The 19,101-nt window shown below is 37.6% G+C and overlaps 1 protein-coding gene and 1 pseudogene across 5 annotated transcripts in view; both read left to right on the top strand.

The window, feature by feature from the left end:
* Positions 1 to 19,101, top strand: part of Xrcc4 (X-ray repair cross complementing 4) — a 212,661-nt gene that overhangs the window by 174,304 nt on the left and 19,256 nt on the right. Inside the window, exon 9 of one of the 5 annotated variants that reach the window (XR_015734962.1) lies at positions 15,443 to 15,566. The exons of the other annotated variants lie outside the window; for them this stretch is intronic. The gene's annotated coding sequence lies outside the window, so the exon portion shown is untranslated. The remainder of the gene's footprint in view (positions 1 to 15,442; positions 15,567 to 19,101) is intronic. 5 annotated transcript variants of the gene reach the window in all.
* LOC148119643 (prohibitin 1 pseudogene) lies at positions 10,124 to 11,289 on the top strand (annotated as a pseudogene).

Raw genomic sequence — 19,101 nt, 5'->3', positions numbered from 1 at the left:
GTTCTTCAGTAGGCTCACCGTGGAGCTCTAACAGCCGAAATTTATCTTCATTGTACTGAGCTATTAGAAGTCACAGACTCTCAGGTGCATTCGTGACTCTCAGAACAACTGCTAAATCAACTAAGCAAAATATTTTAGGAGCAGTAGATATCGAACAGATAATGTGACTTATCAAGGACAGGAGCAAAATTGCCCTTGCATCATGTTCTGCTTGGACACCTTTCTGAAAATAAGGTTCTTGGTCATCTTATTAGTTCCCAAACAATAAATAGGAAACTTGTACACTACTCCATGTGCCTATGGAAGCTTGGGAAGATTTCAAGTGATTGATTATGTTATTTGATATACATTATTATCAGACAAACATTTTTTCTTCTATATGTGATTGAAAGTGGCAAGAATAGCACTTCAGAGATGAGTTAGGAGGCTATTGGATTTGGTGTTTGCCACACCGGCATTTACAAACAGTATTTCCTTAAATCTCGGGGCTGAAGAAGTTTGCTTTCTCGAATTTTCTAAGGTTATAAACTCTCTCTCTCTCTCTCTCTCTCTCTCTCTCTCTCTCTCTCTCTCTCTGTGTGTGTGTGTGTGTGTGTGTACTTTCTTATGTTATACATAGGAAATTTAAATATTTATTCATTTCAGTTCACAGGAATATATTTTTGCTTTTGAGAACTGGCTATAAAAAAGAACTGGTTATAAAAATCATATCTAGCACTAATGTATTTTATATGTCACAGTACTAAAGAGTGAGACTGTAGAACATTTTAAATGTCTCATGTACATGAATGTGTGTATAGCTGTATGTGTAGTAAAATGATATAGAAAAATGATACTAAGATTCTGCTCCCTTTTCTTAAGTAATAAATATCTTTACCTTAAAGCCCGGTTCCTACATGCCTTTTTTAAGGACTTTAAAACTGTATCCTATAGTATTCTTGTTCACCCACGGGTTTTACACTACTAACCACATATCTAGTGACCCTAGCTGTGATTGGTATTCTTTGGGGCTGAGTTATTACATGTCTTCTGAGTGTAGCTCCATCTGTGCATGTGTGTTCTTTCGATCTGGGCGAGCCTTTGTATTTCCCATCCTGCTTATGATCATTTATTTCAGCTACTTCCGCTGCCTTTACATTTCCGTTTTCTCTAGTACTTCTTGCTGCCTGCCAGAATCACCATTCTGCAGCCTGCCATTTCATCTCTGAGCTCATTCGGGGTGGCTGCAAACTTTTCCTGGTAGTGGGAGTCACTTTCATGCTTTGTCCCTGTCTCCCATACTGCGAGCATTCCAGTGCTTCATTACCCTTGACGTCTACGAGACTGAGCTCAGGAAGGAGAGTGACCTTAGACGAACAGGTGGATAGGAATATGATAGAAAATTTAGTTGACACTGTAGTAATTTGAACTTTAAAGTTGTCTGAAAACTGTAAGATGGCACTGTAAATGTTCTAACAGTACTGGGGAAATAAGTCTGCCATGTTTTAATAGGTCAGATTTGTAAACCTTGTTATGTAGCTCTCCTAACTAAAGTTCATTTTCTTCTGTTTAGTGAAGAGATGTGTTAGATCCCTGCTGTTTCAATGAATGAGCCTGCAACTCTACAGTGCTCAGGCTGCAGCTGCATTGTTAGATAAAGTCGTTTTCCTGGAGAACACGCTGCTGTTTATTATAAAATAACTCTGATTATTTCTAGCAGCATTGTTTTATGTGGTGTTAATATGAGTACATAACTGTATTTTATTAGGATTTATTTGGTATGGGTGTATTCCAGTCCCAACATTTTTATACCTTGTGTATGTTTGCATTTTTGTCTCTTTAGATGTACAACAGTTAAATTGTTTTGACTTTCTTAATTCTGATAGATTTTATCTTTTGCTGATTTAGAGAGGATGAAATGCTTCAAATTGAACACACTCTTTTAACTTTACATGATGCAAAATCAGTCAAGTACCCCCCCACACACACTCCTTCAAACTGCACAAGATTATTCACGGGACAAGGTTTTCTGGTGTGCACATTTAAACAATGATGCCCTGTTACTTTCAGAAACCCAGTAGGAGGTTTTTATTTGAATGTTTTCACTACAAAGTTTAATAACCTATACATGTATCAAGACATCACCTGGTAGCCTATAAATAGTTTTGTATGTCTTGATGTACTAAGTTATTTCTAGGACTGTAATAAATAATGGTTGTTTTATTATGGTTGGTTGCCACATTTGAGCAAACACTGTTGTCCTTTCTCCTGTTTCCATGTGCGTTTGGTTACCTATGGCTATAGTAACCACTCGGTATATGATACTCATTGTCTTCAGAATTCTTAGAATTCTGTTATCAAGGTGTTTTCTATGCTTTGTTTCTGCTACCTGAGAAATTATTATATTGGTATACCTTAAACTAATATCAAGGTTTTATTGTTAGCCACACCTACTATTAATTTCATCCTCAAATATAACCAAGTGCAGGTTTGCAGTTATGGTATAATAACAAAACCGCCCCATCCTCTGGGGGAGTCGTCTACTAGAAGTTCATTGGTGGGACATTAGGCTTTGTCTTGGACTACCATGCTTCAAACTTTGTGAAAGTTAAAGTGGTAGTTCACTTAGCTTTAGGAAACGTCCTCAGATACGCAGAAGGAGATGGAGAGGTAGGAAGAGACTGGAAAAGGGAAGTTTTCTTTCTAGGACATCTAGAATACTGACTTCATGTAGATTTTAGCTGCATTATTTCCCTACTAATTGCAGTTTCTCCGGTGCTATAAAAGTAGTAATAGTGTGTGCAATGTGTGTACACAGTCCAATTATTTTTTTGCATTTTGATCGAGATTTATTTTGGGGTGGTTAAAACACACAATACATACAAACAAAACAAAGAACAGTTGGACTTTTATTTTATTGCTCCTTTATATTTTACATCACCTCCCTTCCCTTTCCTTCTTCCAAACCCTCCCATATACCTCTCCTTGGTCTTTCTCAAAGTCAAGATCCCTTTTTGTCGTTATTTAGAGTGTAGCTAGTTTAACTAACAAATGGATGATGAAAATGTGATACATATACACTGTACTCCAGCTCTAGAGAAAAGTGAAACTATGACATTACAGGTGACTGGGTGGAACTAGAAAAGATAATGTTATGGGAAGTAAACTAGGCACAGAAAGACAAACATGGCATATTCTCTCAGTGGAGACTTTTCCCAACAAACCTTCAGATCTCAGGGCATATCCTGCACTAACTGCAGAAGTCGGGAAAGTAGGAAGAGACCATTGGCAGGGTAGAGTGTTGGGGACCCAAAGAGAGGGATAAGTAGTGGCTCCAAGTAAATCTCTGATCTGGGGAATGGGAAAGGAGGCTACTAAATAGGGAGGGTGAGATCTAAGGCAGAGGGTAATAAAAGAGTGTGGATGTCTGGAAAAGTCACAAGGAATCATGCTATTAACTCTATCTAAAAATCTGTGTGTAAATATACATATACTTTAAGTGAAATTTTCCCGATTTGAGCTAACAATACTCTCTCAAGAGCCACAGACCATCAAAAACACATCCCAGTGCCAATCATGAGAAGCTCTCTTTTTAGTTTTTGGTCAAGTTGCCTGAGAAACTCCAAAACATCACAGCCTTTTGCTGTTACCCCTAGTTGCTCTGAAGAAATGGACGGTAAGTCCTCCTGAAGACACCATGGACATTAGACACAGGACCCAGGGGTCCTGAATCTGGAACTGACCTGAATGCCTCCTCCCTAGGGACTAGCTTTCACAGTAGTACCATAAGATGCTGTGTGAACATCTAGAGGTAAGCAACCAATAATCCTCCCTCTGAATCCTATGAACCACAAGCATGAGCAGCATTACCTGATAGCACTAGCAGTGTTATAGAATAGCACACAGACCTTGACAGTAGCCAACAGCTCTCTACTTGCACTGAAGATATGCTCACCAAGAATGGAATCATGCCTGCTCTTGAAAACCAGACTGCTGCTCAGGTCTAGTGAAGTCATGGAACCTCAAATGCCTCTTTACTAAAGTTCTTTAAAGTGGGAAATATTGTTCAAATACCTAGACTTATATACTATTAAGAACAAACACTCAACTTCTTAAGCTTTTGAAAGCTATCAATATTTTGCTAATTCCATAAAGAACACTGTTACAGGTAAAGTTAATCATATGGGAAAAGAGGTTCATAGTACACAGGCTTCAGTTTAAACAGAAAAGAAGCATAAACATTAAAAGAGAATTCTCTTAAAATGGTTGCTTGGAATAATTAAAAATAGCACCAGACAAAGCAGTAATGACCACTACTGCAGTAGTGTCCCATGACAACTTTCCACACTCAACCCATCACTCACACTCCTAAGTTAACCCTTCCGTAGCCTCCATGGAGTGGCCACTGGGTTAAACTCCATTTTGTTGGTGAAGAACTGAAGCACAGAACTGTGGATGATGCGCAATAGAGAAGGACGTGAGACTTGATTAACCGAATCGTAGGTGCAGACTCCATGTTGTATTGCTGCCATAGCACTGAACTACATCAACATCCTTTTCACTTCTGTACAGAAAATGTTTTAAGTACATTTTATTCAAGAATTAAATTCAACAAAACATTCATTTTTCATGATTATTATATAATAGAGGACACTTCACATATATGTGTGGCTAATAAATGTTTTTTATAAGAAAACGAATTACAATTGTGATTTTGTGATTTTATAAAAGTAATATTATTTGAATACATTATAATGAAAATAACAGAAGTTATTTATAACATTTCAGAATTATTAAATTAGAGCAACTTTTTAACATGAGACAATTAAATTTTTATTCTTAGTTTTATTTTAATTTTTAATTAAATCTTTAATTTTATAGTACTGTAATTTAGGAAAATTAAATATAATCTAGCAAAAAACCTGCAATTAATAAGAGAAAAAATACTGTTAAGGAGACAAAGATGAATAGTTAACCTAAATATAGTTAATGATTTATTAAGTAAATTGAGAGTAAAATAAATAAGATAATGATTCAAGTGAGGCTAATTTCTTGGTTTAAATATTGCAAATACAATGAAGGAAAACTTTGATAATATTGTAAATGATGTATGGAAAAATAAGGAAAAATTTAATCATTAATAAAATTAATTTCTTTGAATTCAGCCACAGTCAACTGAATTGTCTGAAAAGAAATAGACAAGGAATAGATAGAAAGGAAATCATAGATTACCCAGAACGGTGGCTAATGTAAAACTAATCACTCTAATAAAAAGGACAGCCAGTTAAGTTACTCTTGATCTTGTATTTCAGGATTCAGTATTTAGATATTTTCCCAAAATAGAAAAGAATAAATGTATCTATGCTTCATACCAAATCTTATAAATCATTATTCAAACACTCTGAGCTTAGTAAAGATCCCTGTATTTATAAGACTTAAATCAAGTGCTGTTATTATACCTACCTGGGCTCATACAAAGTTAAGGCTAACGCCTATATTTATGAATAGCCAAAAGCTTCAAGAAGTAGGAAATTAGTAGCTATTGAAAAATAGAACTTTTCATCATATTAAAGTTTATTCATGATTAAGTATTTGTATGTTCATCTCCCTTTAAACATAAAAAGAAAAAGCCTTCAGTTCGTGAGATCAAGACCATTATTAATTTGCCAGATTAGGCAATCGAGCCACATTTCAACACAGGGCTGACCTTAATAAAAACATCAAGTGGTTGGTAAATCTGTTACAGTTGTGTGCTCTTCTCTTAAGAATGATTTTTTGAAATACCAAATTTTTATCAGTTTTAGGTTAGTATGAATAATTTCTCAATCAAAAAGAAATATTGGACAAAGAAATGGTTTACTACAGTGTTCACCCCTTGTAGCTTGGTACTTTGCAGGATTTATGACCCCTCACATTCAGTCGGCAGTTCGTGGCACTGATGGAGAGTAGGTGACGTGAGCAAAGCCACAGCCCTCCCCACCCTGACTCCAGTGAGCTCCTGCCCTGGGGAAGAGCTGCAGCCTGGCGGGCATGAGCGCTAGAGACGCAGGAAATTCTGAGTCATCCTTCTCTGCTTTCTTTTCTTCCCCGCAGCCCACAATAAACCAGAACATAGAACAGAATAGAAAAGGGAAATGAGGAAACAGAGAAAGGGAAATGTCACAACCATAAGATATATCAGTGTTCAACTCTTTGATCACCCTCTTTGTCTGTGGGAGTAAGGATTCAGGGATAATTGCATTTGGCTCTCAGTGTCTTTGCGATGAAAGAGGAGATTTAACTTCTTTCCCTCTCTCTGTCACATAGTACAGGATTATTCTGGCCAAATAATGCAAAGAAATTTAGCTTTTCCTATATTACTTTAGTCTAACACACTGGTTAATGGAGTAATATTAGACAGCTCCAAGAATTCTAATGGGATTTTAAATTTCGTTATTTTAAACCATCAATTTTAGTTATTTGTTCTAGTGTCTAGACAGTGGCCATACATTGTTCCTGGTAATTGCTTAGATCTCGGAGTGGGAATAGATGCAGAATATGGGCAGTACTCCATTTTAAGCATTCTGCTGCAATTTTGGCAACATTGACACTATATTCAACACTGAGGATCACCTAGCTTTCTATACATCTTTCAGTATAATTTAGCTAAAGGATAAGCAATAATCGAAAACACTTTTTTTTTAATTTACTTGAGGTGGAATAAGATAACCTTTAATTCCTGTGACTTCTTTTTTTTTAGAGTAAATTTTATTAAATTATAAAAGTTTCCATTTCCGCCCCTCTTCCCAACACCCTCCCACTCCCCCCACTCCCTCTCCTCCTCCCTCTTCGTCCCTTAGGGCAGTCAGGGTTTCCTGCCCTGTGGGAAGTTCAAGTTCCTCCCCCCTCCCTCCAGGTCCAGGCAGGTGAGTATCCAAACAGACTGGATCCCCAAAATCCAGTATATGCAGAGGAAACAAGTCCCAGTATCATAGTCAATGGCTTTTCAGAAAGACTTCGGGCCAGCCACATTCAGAGAATCCGGCCAAATTCCGAGAATCTGGTTAGATCACGTCCTCGTTCAGTCCCAGTCCAACTAGCCTTGGTAAAAACAATGTAGAACTCACATTTTAAGAAAATGATAAAGAGTACATTTGATTATTTTAAGAAAATCGTAAGCTGCATGTTATAGACTAGGGACATGAGACCCCTTAGTTGTGGCTATCAGGAAATAATGGTTCAGTGCTGAGCTTGAGACTGTTATAGATAAGGGAAAAAGAATCTCAAGAAAGATTCATTTACATGGAAATAGAAAAAGAAATATATGTCAGGAACAGGAAACTGATTAATTTGTAGCTGAAATGTAGGTTATAGTAGTAAGGGTAAGAGAGAATTATAAAAGTACTATGAAATCCAACGGGTGTATGTATACATATATGTATGTTTATATATATTACATGTATACACTGTAAAAGGTTGGGCTAGTAGAGCTACAGAAGTCCTAGAAACATTTATAATCAATTAGGTTAGAGTTAACACTGACTGTTAAAATTCATGCTTCACTTTTGTGAAAAAGCCTTTCTAAAGCACATGATGTATATTCTGTGTCTTGCTAAGCATATTATACATTCTTCTTTCTATGACTGTTTTATGAATCCTTAAATATCCATAAAATATTCTTGAAAGAACAAGAAAAGTGTTCGTAAATCAAAAGATCTTAGCGATACCTTGTCTTCATTATCTCAACTCAGTTAAACTTTTCATCATTTTGCTTATTAGATGCAAAACTACATTTGAAAAACAAAATTATAGCAATTAAAAAAGTTTGAATCTAGTAAGAAAATTGTATGTGTTGTTCTCTAAGAAAGTATTCACTCAGTCTGAGTATTCAATTTCTTTTAATATCTAGATGTAAATTCTCTAGAGAATGAGTTAAAACATAACCACATTAATGCATAGAAATAGTAAAACGTGGTGTATCTGTTTGAATGAAAAGCTGTGTAGATAGGAATAAGATAATACCTGTTATACAATGGTCTGATTTTAACCATTTATATTTTGAAGGAAACAGTAATCTTGTTTAATACATAAATTCATGTGTTTGCAAAATAATTTCCTGGTTTGTTGGAAAAATCAATACTGAAAGTTTTTTATACTTTTAAAAATTATTTTTATACTTAGCTTAAAAGGCCTTCTAAAATACTGCTCTTCGTGGTCTATGAAAGTATAAGTTCTTGTAATATGTCATGTTCTTTATAAGAAAAGATGCATTAAATATATTCCAACTGAGCTACAAGTACAGAAAATATCCTCTGGGTTTTTTAATTAAATGATTCAAATTGCAATTTATTCATATAATCTACAAGCCACTCATTAAAATTTGTATTATATAATTACATAATCTTTTCTCGACTTAATTTGTAATTATTTCTGTTAGCTAATATTGTCAATCTACTCTCAAAATTGTACTTGATTGTCTATATTTCCATGTATGGGAACTCATAATACCAGAACCACATTTTCCACTTTTTGTCCATGGGGCAGATGTTTACATAATACTACCCTTAGAAATATAATTGCAAAGTTTCAGCAGGCTATTCATGGCACCCCATTAATTTAATAAGGAAAATTATCAGATCTAGAAGTTACCCTGTTTTCCATAAGCCACTCATTAGTATTTGTACTATGTGACTTTTACATTTCTTTTGAATGGAAGAAAAATATATTGTAGTCTTCTAGAAAATAGATTGAGGTTTTAGCTAGAAAGGAGGGAATTTTCCACAGCACATTGTGATCAAAATCATTTTTATCATTGGCTGACTGTGTGAGAGAATAGCAAGTTATTGCAAAATTTGAAACAGATTTTATGTGATAGGCCTCCTAAAGAAAAATAAGATATTCTTTTAAATGCTGTCATATGAATCTTCTCTTCATAAACTCAGAAATGTGTGGCCCCTGCAAATGAAAGGTAAACTCGTGTATTAACTATTATGGTGATAAAAGCAATAGGTCACAGATCCCCAAATCTTTAAAACTGAAGTCACATTGGAGACTTTCAGGAGCAGGAAAATGTCTGTTAGATTATCACTGTGAAGAAAGGAGGGGGAGACTGTCCAGCAGGACAGAGGCATGTGAGCCAAATCTGGATTTCCTCTGGGAGTTTTGTAGCTCTCCAGGCTTGATGTACCAGTAGGAGCTGAATAGAAAGGATAGGTCTGATTTAGTAATGAAGGAAAGGACATTTTCCCTTGGGCAATACTTGCATTTTCACATCTCTTCTTTGTACCTTTCTGCATCACAAAGAGTCATGCTTCCTACTGTTGCTCAAAAAAGAAAAAAAAAGTCAGAATCTAATTGCCTGGAATCTGTGAAAATGTGACTTCCTTTGACAACATGTGAAAGTGTGGTGGCAAAAGAGGGCTTTGCAAAGATCAACATGACAGTTCTGGGAACCTGTGATTGTTTCTGTATAGGACAGACTAGATTTTCCACAATACATAACTCAAGGATCCTATGGTGAGCAATATCAAGATGACCCTAAATGAACTATAAGTGTGTCTGTAGGAGAGGGAGGAAAGGACAGTCAGATGAATGAGAAAGTGCTTGTAGGATGGGAGGGAGCAGAAGGTACTGAACTGCTGTCTTTGAACATTGCAAGAGGTAGCTTGAGGAAAGCAATGCAAGAATTGAAACTAAGTAATGGAAAAACCAAGGAAACTGATTATCCCAAAAAACCAGTGGTTAAAGCATAATCCTGTCAACACCTTGATAACTTTTAGAAATGTATAGGAGCGTTTTCTGTTTATGGAATCCTCAACTTTGTGGTCATTTATCCATAGCAATCTAATAGATATTAGGAATTAAGTTCCCATAGTCATGGAGAAGACTGGACTAGGTTCTAATTGTTAGAGAAGTGATTCATTTAGTTCTGCCAATAGAGCATGAGAAGCTATAGTCTAAGCTAGGAAGTCCCTCTGCATGACAGCCTGAGAATCTGGGAATGAGCGTATAATGTGTCCACCATCTTTCCACAGTTACTTCTTAACAGACAGCAATTATCGTTATTGCAAAGAGAACATAGTAATAGAGAAATGGGATTGAATGGGATGGGGTGGGATGGAATGGGATGAAATGGAAAGGAAAGGAATGGATAACCCAGAAAAACAAACAAAAACCTAAGATACTAAAGAAAAAAGATACCAAAGAAAAGTATCTTCAAGTCCTCCAGTCAATAAGTAAGCTATTGATGTGAGACTGAGGAATTCATGGGGGTCGGAGTGAAAGTAGAGGTGAGTGGGTGCAACAAAAGGAATCATGGCTGCCAAAGTGTATGGGTCCATTGGAAACTTCAGCCTGACTTTAGCAGTTGCAGGGGGCACGGTGAACTCTGCTTTACATAATGTGGATGCTGGGCACAGAACTGTCATATTTGACTGATTCCGTGAATTACAAGACATTGTGGTAAAGGAAGAAACTCATTTTCTCATCCCATGGGTATAGAAGTCAATTACCTTTGACTGCCACTGGCGACCACAGAATGTACCAGTGATCACTGGTAGCAAAGATTTGCAGAACGTCAACATCACACTACGTATCCTCTTCCTAGTATCTACACCGGCATCGATCGGTGAGGACTATAATGAGCAGGTGCTGCCATCCATCACCACGGAGATGCTAAAGTCGCTGGTGACTCGCTTGGAAATGATCACCCAGTGAGAGCTGGTCTTCAGGCAGATGAGCAATTGACCTCACTGAGAGAGAAGCAACGTTTGGGTTCATCCTGGACGATATGGCCCTGACACATCTGACCTTTGGAAAGGAGTTCACAGAAGCAATGGAAGCCAAACAGGTGACTGTGCAGGAAGCGGAGAGGACCAGATTTGTGGTGGAAAGGCTGAGCAGCAGAAGAAGGCAGCCATCATCTGTGCTAAGGATGACTCCAGGCCAGGCCAGCTTGACTGACCTATTGCCAGCTCACTGGCCACCGCAGGTGATGGCCTGACTCACGCCGTGAGGACATTGCTGACACACTCTCCCACTCCTGCCAGCGGGGCAGTCAGTGCGCCTCCAGCCTCCCCAGCGAGGCCTCCCCTGCTTGCACCTTCCCAGGCCGTCCAGGCCATGGCCCCAGTCGTTCTGAATACACTTTTCTTCTGCCCTACCCCAGAAACCACGGGGAAATTTCTTGATTGGCCTAACATGGAAGAAATAAGCAAATCACTTCAGATCTCTAAACATTAATTAATTAATTAATGGCCTATTGAAGTACAGGGTCAGTATTCAAAGCAAATAGCACAAATGGTTAATAACTGTTTGAAAAAACATTCCGTACTTTCAGTCATCAGAAAAAAATGCAAATTAAGTGTTCTGGGACTCCATCTCACCCCGGTCAGAATGGCTAACATCAAGAAGACAGCACATATTAGCAAGTACGTGGGAAAAGAGAAATACCTTTTAACTGATGATGGGAATAAAACTGTGCAGCTGCTGTGAAAATTAGTACAGAACTTCTTTAAAATCTCCAAACAGGGCCTGAAGAGATGACTCAGCAGTTCAGAGCACTGACAGCCCTTTCTGAGACCCTGGGTTCCATTCCCAACACCCACATAACAGCACAGTGCACAGCTGTCTAGAAATCCAATTCCAGATCAGACATGATCTTCTCGTCCCTATGGGCCCTGAATATATATGATGCAAGTCATGCATGCAGGCAAAATATACATTTACATGAAATTTAAAAAATGAAACTTAAAAATACTAAAGGTAGAACTAGCTCATGTCCCACCTATAACACTTCTGCATACTATACGCAAAGGCTCTATCTATAAACATACTTTACACATGTTGTTACTGCTGCTCTGACAGGAGTAAGTGGGACCTACAGAGTTGTTGCAAGGAGACCAGGCTGATGCAATATGAGTCGCTCTTACTCTCATGTTTAGAAGCCCACAATGCAGGAAGTACTAATGAGAAGGAAAAGTTACCCTCACTGAACCTCTATCTAAATGTTTCTACTAGACTTGCTTCTATAATCTTTTTGAAGTGTTTTTTCCAATTGAAGACTATGTGTTACTGTGTATAAATGAGGTCAGGGGCTACTCGTGGTGCTGACCCTATTCCTGAGATATTTTAATACACAAAACATTTAACTTTTCATGACCACAACATATCTTGTCTAGATTTCCCACAACACAGGATGTTGATATGTCTTCTTATTTTTTCTAATTGCTCCCATGTGTACTACATAGCACTCAGAACTTACCTCAGCTTCTTCTCCCCTTGCTCACTCTGCATACCGACAATTATCTGCAGTGTGTTCTTTCTCCTGAGCCCTGTGGATGCTTTTTCGCAGCACCCTATGCCCAGAGTGCTCTGCTGGCACACTAGCCGTCTCTTCTCCCATCTTAGTCCCCACTGCTGGCTCTCCATGAAATCGCCTTGCTCTATACCAACAGTGTAGCGTATCCCATCCCAAAGACTAGCTTCCATACCTTTAAGTTTGTCTTCTCTGACCATACCAGTTTCTAAAATATTATGTTCTAATTCACGTGATGGATCTTTCCCATAATATGTTACATAACAACAATAATTTCTATGAATGATTTGTTGCTGATACGTGAGGAAAGAATTTCTAGACATATGCTCAACTAAGATCGTAATCTTAAATAAAACATTCTTGATTAATGTTACTTAATCATCATTCTTCCACATACATCCCTTTTTATTCTCAAATATTGTAGTTTTTCCTTTAGCAAATATCAGCTTAATATATAGTTCTTTAAATATCATAATCATAGTATTTGGCATGAACCACTTTTAAAAACTATGCTACTCAAATGAATAAGGACCCTAACTCTAAAAATAGACACAGATGATATGATATCTTCTTAAATACTTTGAGTTAATCACAGTGAAATGGGCACTGGTCATGGCTGTAGTACACTGGTGCGGATGACAATGAGATTTAACGGGCACTGGTCATGGCTGTAGTACACTGGTGTGGATGACAATGAGATTTAACGGGCACTGGTCATGGCTGTAGTACACTGGTGTGGATGACATTGAGATTTAACGGGCACTGGTCATGGCTGTAGTACACTGGTGTGGATGACAATGAGATTTAACGGGCACTGGCCATGGCTGTAGTACACTGGTAGTAGTTTCACTGCATTTTTCAGAACTGCAAAATTTAGCACAAGTTTCACCAGAAATTTTGTAATGGCACAAAAAGCACATCACAAAAGTTCCTGCTCAAGCTGTGTATGTGTCTCAGTGGTAGGACTGCAAGGCCTTGGTTTAACACCCAATAGTACAAAGAAAAGATCTTTGAGGAAAAGTGATCTGTAAAACTCTGGGGCCAGGAAGATAGCCCAGTGGGTTAAGGCACTTGCTGCCAAACGCTGACAAAAGAATCACAAGCCCTAGAACCCACTTAAAGGGCAAAGTTGAGAGCTGACTTCACAAAGTTGTCTGATGACTTCACACATGCCCCATGGTACGCATATGCCCAATACACATCACATATAATTTAAACATGCATATCACATATCATTCACATGCATGATAAATGTCCCTAATCAGTGTTTCAGTGTTGCAACTTTCTAATAAATACTATAAGCCCATAATTTTCTATGAGTTTTCCTCTGTAAACATCAGTTTTATTTTATGTGCCTCAGGGAAATACACTTGAATGCACTTGTTTGATATTTAAATGGCACCTACCCTATACTAGATTATCTAAGGACTGAAGGTCCAGCTTGAAAAGGAAACCTCTACTTCTTCTTGAATAGACTGACTTGCTATATATGACAGAGACTTTGAAGCTATGGACAAATTTGAGATTTTCCTGGAATTATACTGGAATCTCAGTGTGGACCAATTGCAATGACATGTACTGATACTTTGTTTTAACAACTAAAGCTTGCCCGAAGATCAGAAAGCAGAGCTAACCACTGGAGACTAGGGGAATAGAGGCACACACCTTTAGTCGCAGGACTGCAGAGACAGATGGCAGAGGGATCTCTGTTAGTTCAAGGTCACACTGGGCTTCACAAGATTGAATCTGTTTAAAAAGAGAAATAGAACTCATATAACGATGTTCCCAGCTCTTGGGAGTCACAATCCTTTAGTCCCAGCACTAGGCAGGTGGAGACAGGAATGATATGACTGGGTGGAGAGAGGAATATAAGGCAGAAAGAGACAGGAGCTCAATGCAGTCTGAGGTTTCATGAAGACAAGAGGGAGCAGGCAGTCTGAGATGCAGTCTAAGGAAGCAGTCTGAGGACAAGATCACCCTTTTGATCTGAGCATTAGTAGAAGTAAAATGTCTCTCTAGTGGCTGGCTGTACTGCTTCTTTGATTTCTCAGCATTCACTTCCTAGTATCTGACTCTGGGTTTTTATTAAGAATAATTATAATTTGTGCTACAGTGGCATGTGTCCCTATGGTAGGAAAGGAGAAAGATAATACAAAGGCAGGGAAGAAAATGTCAGTGTGATTCAGCAAACAGCGTGCAGTGGTGAAGTTCCAAGGCAAGGGATGCCACAACCCAGAACCCAAAGCTGGAAGAACAGGTTGTCTTCTCGTAGACACAGAGCACAACCTCTTCGTTTGAGAGCTTCATTTTGTTCAAGAATAGGAATTTTAGGTTTTTGGAACAGAACTATGAGAGAGTAAACACATGTTGTTTTAAACCACTGAATTAGAGCTAGTTTTCTATAATATTCAATAAAATCAGATAGAAAGACTTTAATGACAGACACAGATACAAATACTAATAGTTAGACATGGGAAAGAAGAACAGAGAATGGTAGTATGCCCTTAACTCGGATAGTCTGTGTTATATGAAGCTACTTGGAAAATCTAAACTGATCTCATAGCAGAAGTAAGAGTTTCCTAAGCAAGCAAGAGAAATTGCAGAATTAGAAATGAATCTGATTAGTTTTATACTACAAAACATTTTCCATTTTTATTCTAAGAAAAAGATTAAGACAAATAATATTCATTGATTTTTTTTAAACTTTATTTAGTGATATTCATCAATAACTGTTTGTTTGAATAGTGACATCACATATGATAAAAGAAAGGGCCATCATTTCACTTCGTTGACAATTGCCCAGGATGTTAGAGGATCTGGTTTACTGGAGAAATGGCTCAGGGGTTAAGAGCACTGCCTGTACTTCCAGAGGTCCTGAGTTCAATTCCCAGCAACCACATGGTGGCTCACAGCCATCTATAGTGAGAAACTGGTTCCCAGAAATGTCACATGAGCCTCTTGAAGGCACCAAATTTTAACCATTAGAAGTAATTAAAACACTCTTCTGTCTATGGACATCACCAATCCCTGAAATCCTAATAAAATTTTGGATAGGGTGTTAATAAAAATATTTCTCATTTCTCCTTTTGTTTACTAAGAATTTTGGCCTGGTAAGTTGTCATGAAGTAAAAAGTAGGAAGAAGTCACTTCCCTGTGTTCTTTTTTCAGAGTGGTAGCAAAGACAACTGGAAGCGTCTGATGTACTGCACCTCAGTTTGTCATGTCAACCACACTCAAGTGACATGTGAGATATGTGCGCCTCGAATGGCAATATAAACAACTTGGAGGATAGGTGAGAAAAACCATAAAGAAAAACAAGGAGGGACTGTGATGGGAAATCTTTAATGATTTGACTTGGAAAACAAAGAGGAGAAGACAAATAGATTATATAAAGGACAATTAACTTTCATCCAGTGATAATGAAGAAGTATAAAGGCAGCTGTTGATTTCGTCTTTGTACCAAGAGCCAAGAAACAGAGTTAGCCAGTCAGTAAATCTGCAAAGCTCATTCCCACATCATAGCATTAGACATTATCCAACTCTTCAATTTTATATGGAAAGAAGCCAAATACTTACTAGTATTTCCCAAACTACTAGAAAATAAACATTAAAAGTGATATTTTATACATATGTACCAGGTGTCCTGTGGACGCCCAACACTCACTCTCTTTTTAAAAATGTCTGGCTCACCTGAGAGCCTTAGGGCTCACATGTCCATCCCAAGCCTCTTGGCTAGCAGCCCAACCATTTAGTAAATTAAGCTGTGTCTACATCCCAGTTACACATGGGTTTGCAAGCTCAGCCCATCAGGGAGGCCTCTCTTCATGTTTTATTCTGGCAGAGGGCTTTCAGGGATAATTGCTTCCATCACAGGCTAAATAAGTTGGCTATTAATGCAAATGAACAGAGAACTGCAAAGGAGATTATAATTTATGGAGACAGATGGCAATTTCCTGTTGGCTTCTTTGTTTGCATGCTTGCTTTTATGAACTGTCTAAAAGAACTCTCTTATTGATAAAACTCTTTAAATAGTTTATTTATATGCAGAGTAATATTGCCAGTGTAGAATAAGAAGTTTTCCCCCACCCCCCTTATTTCCCTCTGAGCATCCTCCCCCTTTTTCCTTAGTATGTATCACTTGGGATTTCTAAAAAAAAGAAAAAAAAATAGGAGGATAATGGTCTCACACAATGTTCTCACATACTCGCCTGTAGGAAAAACATATATGCTAATATTTGCTTGTAAAAGATGTACTTTAAATATTCTACAATATCTACTACTCAGATAAGAATCCTATCAATTCTAAAATATGAATTCCTGGGATATTCACTTGTAGGAAGAAAATATATGCTAATATTTTCTTATAGAATTGCATTTAAATATTTTCAATATCTCTACTTCTCATTGTAAAATAAGATTCCTATAGCTATCCTAATATACATTTAAACTTTCAATTTCAAAGTTATGTGTTCAAGTAGTTTGTTAATTTTGATTTAAACAGATGTACACATTTCTAGTAGTTTTCCAAGATCTTTCTAACAAGCCATTTCACATGGAATAGTCTCTGTAGGGAAGTCCGCTCGTGATCTCTGTGCTGTATTGACGTCACAATTTCCACTTTCATTTTGAACTGCACTGCAGTGCTCTTCATGGCATTGTGCTTTGACAGGTGTAATTTGTGACTGTAGAGCATCACCTCTTATTCCTCCAGGGTTGCATGTCTTTTGGTGTCTGTGCAACTAGTTCCTACTTACTAGTAAGCAGCTTTTAATCTGATTCTTAAACAGTGTGCAAAGTAACAGAAGACCTACAAATGCATGTTGAGTGTCCCTGATAATTTGACAGTAATAACAGCCCTTTCCCTTTTTAAATTGCTTTTCTCCCGTTCCAGAGAGTCGATAAGGAACCCCTGCTGCTGTTTCATGGGCATGCACTGCACAATTAACAAAACGCCATTTTTTTATGTCTGCAGATTCTTAAAATCATTGGTGACATAAATCTGCATATTAATCAGGACTAAGCTCATTATGGGTACCAAATGGTTTGAAAATGCTCTTGTTTGCTTTGTTTATGCAAGGTATAATTAGTATAAAGTAAAGCCTGTGCCTCTCGGTATGCGGTTTCATGAGCTCTGACACCGTAACCGTGAAAGAGAGGACTTTCCATCAGCACAGACATTCTCCACGTGCTCCTTTGTAGTCAGTCAGTCCTGCCCCGATCCCCAGCCCTGGAGAGCACTGGCCTGATTTCTGTCACAGTACTTCTGCCTTCTCTAGAATGTTAAATAAAATTATAAATATGTAGTCCTTTTCAGTATGACTTCTTTCATGTTGAACAATCTCTTTGAAATCACTCTATAGGGAATTGTATCAGCATTTCATTGCCCTTTGTAACAAGAACTCCGCGTGAACATATCATATTCGTTTATGCATTAAATTGTGCATTTAACCAATAAAGTCATTATTATTACAAATTTCTCACTGTGTGCCAGGTACTGTTGTAAATGTTTTAAGTTATTTAAGTGAACTAATGCTATCAGTTACAGCATGACATTTGACACTGGCATTACACTTTTAAGACTGAATGCTGTCTCCACTATTTACCGTTCTGCGGACTTGAAGAAACAGTGTTTCTTCTACATTTTAGCACTGTGATGCGATGCTGTCCGGATACTTCCTAGTGCTGTTGAAAGTTTAAGTCAGTTAATACCTGAGGTAAGCAGAGCATGATCTATCCCATGGTGTTTAGTAGGTATCAGTTATAGTTCACTCTGAACTTAGGGGAAACTTTATAAAATTCAGTTTTGGTATCCTCAATTTAAATATAAGGCAGGCAGATACAAATTCTGATTGTTTTCTGATCATGTTATCAATAATGATAATAAATAACAGATTGAAGATGTTGACACAGCTTTATCCGATTTGGAACTTCATTCTTTTCTATGAATCTTAGAAAATTAAAAAAGTGCTGGATCTAGACTGGAGAAATTTTTCAGCAGTAAAGAGTGTATGCTATTATGAGAAGGATCAGAGTTCAGGTCCCAGCATCCGAAAGGACCCAGTGTTCTCTTCATGCCTCTGAGGTCACCTGCACTTACACTCATACACACACACACACACACATACACACACATACACACACACATACACACACACACACACACACACACACCGCAACAAATTAAAGTTAAGTACTTTTAAAGTGCCTCTGTCAAAATGAACATTTTGAGTGACCATTCTACTGAGGTCTCATTTCCACATAACTTATGATAAACACCTAAGTTTTTATACAAACAAAATAAAACATAAAACTGCAGAAAGTGTGCAAGGTAAAGCCAAAATAGGGGCTTTGGTCTGAACAATGAACTGTCAAATAGGGCATCTTAGAGATGTTGATTGGCACACGAGAGGAAGACTACATCAGACCCCCAAGTACCCTAACAGGCACCCTTTGATGTCACTAGAAATAAACATAAATGTCTTTGAGGAAATCCACAGGTTTCCCAAGTAATAAATTATCTCAATATTGTTAGACTTTTCTACAAAACTAAATGAGTAAACATTGCCAACTCATTCTGTAAAACTAGCGTAACACTAATTGCAGAACAGACGGAAGTTTGGGAGGAAAAGCTTACACACAGAAAATCCCATCCCAGTGTTATTCACGAGCAAAGTTAAAAATTTTCAAATGATAAAATCAAGCTTAATCTAGCAATTCATTTTTAAAGCATTAAAAGTGAGGGAAAGAGAGAATTGGAAGGATGGTAGGTCAAAGGATACAAAATTTCCTCATGAATGAGGCCTAGGAGTCTTATGGACAATAACATG

This window comes from Myodes glareolus, chromosome 15 (genome assembly GCF_982192425.1).
Source record: "Myodes glareolus chromosome 15, mMyoGla1.1, whole genome shotgun sequence".
NCBI lineage: Eukaryota > Metazoa > Chordata > Mammalia > Rodentia > Cricetidae > Myodes > Myodes glareolus.
Note: the sequence above shows the minus strand (reverse complement) of the source record. Positions and strands in the feature narration are given on the sequence as shown.